Genomic DNA, 6,385 nt, shown 5'->3' with positions numbered 1-6,385 from the left:
CTGGATTTTTTTTGTTTTTTTTTTTTTTTTTTTTTTTTTTTTTTTTTTTTTTTTTGTACTGGGGATCGAACTTGGGCCCTTGCGCTTGTGAGGCGGGCAGTAGAACCACTGAGCTAAATCCCCGGCCCTATTTGGGTCTTTTTCTATATCTTCTATTTCTCTTCCTTTTGTTCACATTTTCTCTGCTATTGAACACAAGAGCATACGTGCATGACCCGCTGAACATTCATTCTTGTCTGCTAATCTCTTTTTGAGACAGGGTCTTGCTACATAGTCCAGGCTGGCCTTGAACTCACTATGTAGCCTTGGGTGGCTTCAAATTCAGAGATCCTCCTGTCCCAGCCTCCTTAGTGCTTAGATGACAGGCATGCACCACCAACACCCAGTGGTCTGCTAATTCCTCTATGTGGATTCACGTGGCTTCCCGAGGTCTTTCTGCAATAACGGTCTTTCTCCTCCTCGGAGCTGTCTGTTCCCTTTGGTCGCTGCTGGACCCCTGTGGTGGGGCTGGATGCTGGGTTGGTGGCAGACCCTCAGTGGGACGCCATGGGGCTCTGTAGGGCGAGTCCCAGGCTGCTTGCTTCTACAGCCCAGGCCGTATTTCAGGGAGCCGTGCGGTCAGGTGCACCCCTGACGCCGCGCCCTGTGCTGCTAAACCCGTGTCCTGCCCCTGCGCCCCTTCCTCCCCGGCGGCCTCAGCACTGACCCCAGCCCAGGGCACCTTCTTGGAGGGATGCTCTGAGCATCCCTCTCTACCAACGACAGCTCTGGCTGTCTCTGCACGCAGCCAACACTGCGCAGTCACCATGTGCGTGGCGTCTGGGGCCTGAGATAGAGCGTGGCGGCCTGGAGCGCGGCTCCCCGAAGGCGGGCAGTGAGGTCGGGCAGGAGGGGAAGTGGGAACCGTGCCTGTGACATCAGCTGTCACTGCCCAAGGCCGGCTTCTGTGCTGTGCCTGCTGGGTCCCCTGCAAGCCTCACCACACCGGGAGCCCACCAGGACCAGGGCCCACGAGAGGGAGCAGCCTCCGCCTCTGTCCCGCTCCGGATGCTCAATGCTCAGTGCTTTGAGCAAAATCTCTCTGGAAGTGAATGCCAGGAGGCAGCAGTGACCTGCCCGCCACGTTATCCCACAAAGCAAACCTGAGTCCATGAGCAAAGGCCCTTCCCTGCCCGCATCCTCCATCCCCAGGGTCCCCTCCCAGCCACCTGCTCTCCACGCCCTGCTCAGCTCCAAGCCTGTGCCAAGGGCAAGGCAGCTGTGGGCAGAGACCCGAGGGGCCCTAGGGGAGGATGCAAGTGTCCAGGGGGTGCAGCACCGAGCCACGCAGGACGGGGCTCATCAAGGGGACAGCGGGTAGCTGGCCGGCCCCGCCCAGCACCTCACTGCCCCAAGGCCCCAAAGACCAGGGCACAGAGGTGTTGGTCGCTGGCAGCACGCGTGTGCAGGAGACTATGTACTCAGAACCTCCACCCTGGGTCTCCCGCCGTCCAGGTGTCCTTTGAAGCAAAGACTTTCAAATCTCGATCATAAATGCTGCCAGTGCAAACCGGATGACTGCCTTCTTCCCAGGGGAGGGAACTGACGCTGCCCAGAACCCTTCCACCAGAGGCTCCACGCAGTGAGTACAGGACACAAAGACAAAAAGCTGCTCCACCAGAGCACGGGAGGCCAGCGCTGGGAGCATCTGCCACTGGCAAATCTCCAGGGACAGAGACTGGGCGGGGGTCTCCAGCCCGATCACATGACTAAAAAGAACAAGAAGGTGCCTGTCAACTCCAGCCAGCAAAAATTAAGTCAAAATCTAATATATGAATTGAACAGTAACAAAAATATTTCATATCACAACTTACAGCTTCAGCCAAATCAGCTCTTGAAGGGAATGACTCAGAGTGCGTGAGAGGTTTTTAAAAGGCTTAAAAAGATGACATAAAATATATCTCAAAAACTTAGGTAGGCATCATGGCGTGTGCCCGCAATCCCAGCATTTGGGAGGCTGAGACAGAAGGACTGCCGCCGTGAGTCTGAGGACAGCCTGGGGTGTGGGGTAAGATCCTGCGTCAAAAAAAGGAAAGCCAAAAATAATTATTTTGGTGCTGGGGATCAAACTCAGGACCTTGTACTTGCAAGGCAGGCGCTGTGCCACTAAGCTAAATCCCCAATCCCCCAAAATAAATTTAACACGGAAGGACGAAATAATTTTAAAAGCAGAAACTAATGAAAGACACAATATGGAAAGGCCCCAAAGTTGGTTCTTAGAAAGGATCAATACAAAGAAATAAAAGCAACAGTGTTCTGTCGGGAGAGGTAGGACAGAGAAGGCACAGACCCTGTCAGGGGCGGGGAGGCCACACCACTGTGAGCACCAAGCGGACATCACAACCATCCTCCGGGAAAAACTTGAAAGGGAGGGAAAGGAGAAATTCCTGGGGACAATGACGGACGAAAATACTCCAGAAGAAGGGAAACCCCAAGTACTGCAGAACTGAGCAGGAGGCAAACTCCCACTGCCAGACAAGAGAGCCAACGCATTCAGATGATTTCCAGGAGGTCTAGCAGAGGGACATTAAAGGTGTGATCATTCCAGCCGCTCCCAAGCCGATTCAAAGAAACCAAGAAGACAGGAGGGAGGACGCTCAGCCCCTGCCCACCTGCCCGTGCACCCGCCAGCAATGAAGCTGAGGAACGTGGCAGGGCCTTTGTAGGAACCGTGGTCGGGAACTCAAGGGAGTTGAGTGTCACAGTTGCACCTGGGTGCTCGGCTGGCTGGGGACTCAAGGACTTGGTAGCTGATGCATTTTGACGGAATTTTGCCCCAGGACTCATCTGTCATTGGTTTGGTGCTCTACATGCCACCTGGACCTGTGCGACTCCCACCCACTTCCTCTCCAGCCACAGCAGCCTCCTTGGCACTGGTGGCGCTGCCCTGGAACCGAGTCACCGTGTGCACGCAGAGCGAAAGGGCATGGGTGCCTGGCGGCTCCCCTTGTGATCACACAGGCTGGGCAGTGAGCTGGGCCCTCCTGGCAAGGAGGCGCAGGGAGAGCCCCTGGCTTGGGAAAGAGCATCCTCCAGAGCTACCCGCTCGGCTCTGTGGCCGTGAGCACTGAGCTGCCGGCCTCTGCTCAGTCAGTGCGCTCAGCTCTCGGCCCCAGACTCTCAACACGCAGCCGGGGTCTCTGACAGCAGCAGCACACTGGCGGAGTGTGGCTGCCCACCGCAGCCAGGAAGCAAAAGCACACAGCATCCTGGCAGGTGCCGTCCTGTCTTCCTCAGCCCCTCCTAAGCTTTCATCACAGCACCGAGCCAGGCACCAAGCTGGGCAGAGCCCCCAGCACACGGCCTCTGGGACACCCAGTCCTAACCCTCAGACGAACGTCACACTCAGCAGCAACTCGGGAAAGCTCCCTGCAGCCAGGAGGCTGACCCCAGCCACACAGGAGGCGAGAACAAGGGCTACGCACCCAGGACTGAGGAGGAACAGTGCTGTCCCTCACAGATGGCAGGGACGCACACTCAGAACTCCTAAATTAGAAGAATAATCTGAAGTAACCTAAGGACCAGCGTCTGAAGGAAGGAAGTTTAGGGCCAGGGCTGCAGCTCTGTGGTAGAGCTTCCCGCACACAAAGCCCTGCGTCCATCCCCGGCACTGCAAAGCAAAGCAAAACCCGGCCAGGGGCCTCCTACAGATGGAGTGACTCGTACCCTGTCTCCCACACACACAGAATGGGTTACTCGGACACGGACACGGCAGGTGGTGGTGAACCGTGCACGCGTGCCACAGGAGGCTGTTCATTATCCCTGAAAGCACTAGCAGGTTCACCATCCCTGGAGTAGAAGACATGCTCAACAATCCACCACCCACAGAAACACTGTGCGTAAACTGGAAGCTCAGAAACGTCGAAATTTCTTCTCCAACTTTCTAAACGAACACTGTGCACAAAGAAATTGAAATAATAGGACGACGAGAACCTGGGTGTGGATATGTAGATGAACACGTAGGGGCCTGCGTGTGTGAGTCCCCTCCACGTCTCAGTGCCCTGCAGCCTCCTGACTGCGTCGCTCCCTGTGACCACAGTAAAATCCCACTGTGGGAACTGGCAGCCGGGCCCGGACACCACCAATGGCATCGCCTCAGTGCCCCAGGAATGCCCACACAGCTGGTCCGCAAGCCACACTGTGGTCCAGGCTCACACCTGGCACCTCGCCCCACAGCAGGGAAAACAGAGAAGCCCATGCGGAGTCAGGCACAACCCTCACAGCCACGGGCACTGAGGGCACGAGTGATGGGCCAGTGCTGGGACAGCATCCCCTCAGGCTCCCTCTGGGGACGGGTGTCACAGTTCTCCGGACCACACGCAGAGATTACTCATTGAACAGGGAGGCCCAGAGCTGGCAGCAGAGACTGGGAGACACTGCTCAGGACCGAGCGGTGCGCTGGGTGCGGCGTCCCCTCCACTCACACAGAACAGACGGATACTGTCCCCAGCAGCGCTGCACTGGGGCAGCACAGACCACGCCAGCCGGCTGTCCCCAGCACCAGACTCGCCATGAGGGGCAGGAAGCATTAGGCCAGGCAGCACCGGGAGCCACAGTACCCCTCGGGTCAGGCATGGGCCTGGGAGAACAGGCGATCGGGGCCCAGGGACAGCTTGGGCATGGTCTGCAGCCCACAGTGCACACTGGCAGTCATCAGAACCACTTAGCAAACTCCGCACGCTCAGCAAAACCAGCTCATCTACGGCTCCAGCCCCCACCACTGGGGTCCCCGAAAGCCGGTAAGGATGGGCCAAGACAGTCCCTCCTGCACCTCCCTGGCCCTGGGCCAGACTCTCGCCCCTGCCTCAGGAGGCCACAGCCCTGGCCTCACCAGCTGGGATCTCCAAGGCCTTCGGCCCACAAGGTGTCCTCTAGGCACAGGTCACAGCATCCCCAGAGCTGGGAGCAACCCAGTCAGAGAGGCATCCCAGCAGGAAGGGACGAGGGACAGCAGCCACCAAGGTCAACACCTGTCCCTTACACCTCTGTGAGCCAGGAAATTCACAATACAGTGTGAGGAAGCTGGCTGTGGAAGCACAGGTGGTGTTGGCCCAGGGCAGTCCCACAGAGCCCCGTGGCCTGGCATTTGGTCTGATCTGGGCACCAGGAGCTGGCACCACAGAAGTATACCAGTGAGCATGGGAGAGGCGGTGGCGCCGGGTCTGCCCGTGGTCAGCTGGGACAGACAACCGGCAGAGCTGGGCACCGCCTCCTGCACGACATGCGGGGTACAAAGCCAGCACCACCACAGACCATGGCACTGATAGCCCCAGGAGACACAGGGTCCGGGCCCCCAAGCCATGTGGGCACCGGGGAGGGGCTGCTACTCAGTGGGCGCCCTGCAGGTCCCCACCCTGGCTCACCCCAGACAGCAGCACCAGGTCTGATTTCAAACACAAGTTTCCAACATCACAGCCACAACCCTTACCAGGCAGCAGGAGGAGCTGCCCTGACTGCCACCACCACTGCCTTTGAGGCACAGCTGAAGCCAGCCATGTCACTGTGCCCGGCAGAGAGGTGCCCAGTGCAGCTGTGCCCCAGAGCCGTGCCCAGCGGAGAAGTGATCAGGCATCTGCAGGCAGAAACACGCTATGCTGACACAAGGTGCAGAAGCCTGTGACACCTATCTCCGCACCTTCCAAGGGACATCACAAAACACGGGTGGTGCCCGCACACCCGCCTGAGGTGCTCCCCTCAGGAGCCCACCCACAGGCATGGGGACCTCAGCGGGCACAGGAATGTAGACCTGGGATCCCCACAGCCACAGGAGGTGACTCAGACTCCGCCAGCCACAGTAGGGGAGGACAGGAGCCACAGCTTTAAATTCCTGGGTACCCCAGGGAGTGGAAGGGGCTGGGGCTGCCCTCTGAGGCAGAGACCCACTTAGCGACAGGTGTACTCCCCGGCACCGCCCAAAGAGGAAGCAGGCAGAAATAATTTAACAGCACATTTTATTCAACCCATTACATCCAAAATATTACCATTTTAATGTGATCAGCGTAACAGAATCCCCTCTTCCAACCCGAGCCTGTTTCCCATGGCCCCGTGGCCAGGTGGCCCAGGCATCCCGGTGACAGCCAGGCCGAGTCTGGTGCCTTCTCTGCAGGCAGCAATCCAGCCCAACACTTCCTTTCCCACTGACACATGAAGAACTTCAGATGTTTTTAGCTTCAAAAACCCTTTTGCTTCAAACACATCTTTAATGGTCAGTTCCCACGGCTGAAAGGCAAAGCAGTTCAAGAGTCTGCGCATGGCTTTCTGTGTGGCCAGGAGCTGGTCTTCCAGTCACTGTGATGTTAGGACTGGACTTACAGCCTTCACATTGAGCTGCATCCCTAGCTTTTTT

The sequence above is a fragment of the Fukomys damarensis genome, unplaced genomic scaffold, assembly GCF_012274545.1.
Source record: "Fukomys damarensis isolate Sample0158 unplaced genomic scaffold, DMR_v1.0_HiC HiC_scaffold_24, whole genome shotgun sequence".
NCBI lineage: Eukaryota > Metazoa > Chordata > Mammalia > Rodentia > Bathyergidae > Fukomys > Fukomys damarensis.
Note: the sequence above shows the minus strand (reverse complement) of the source record.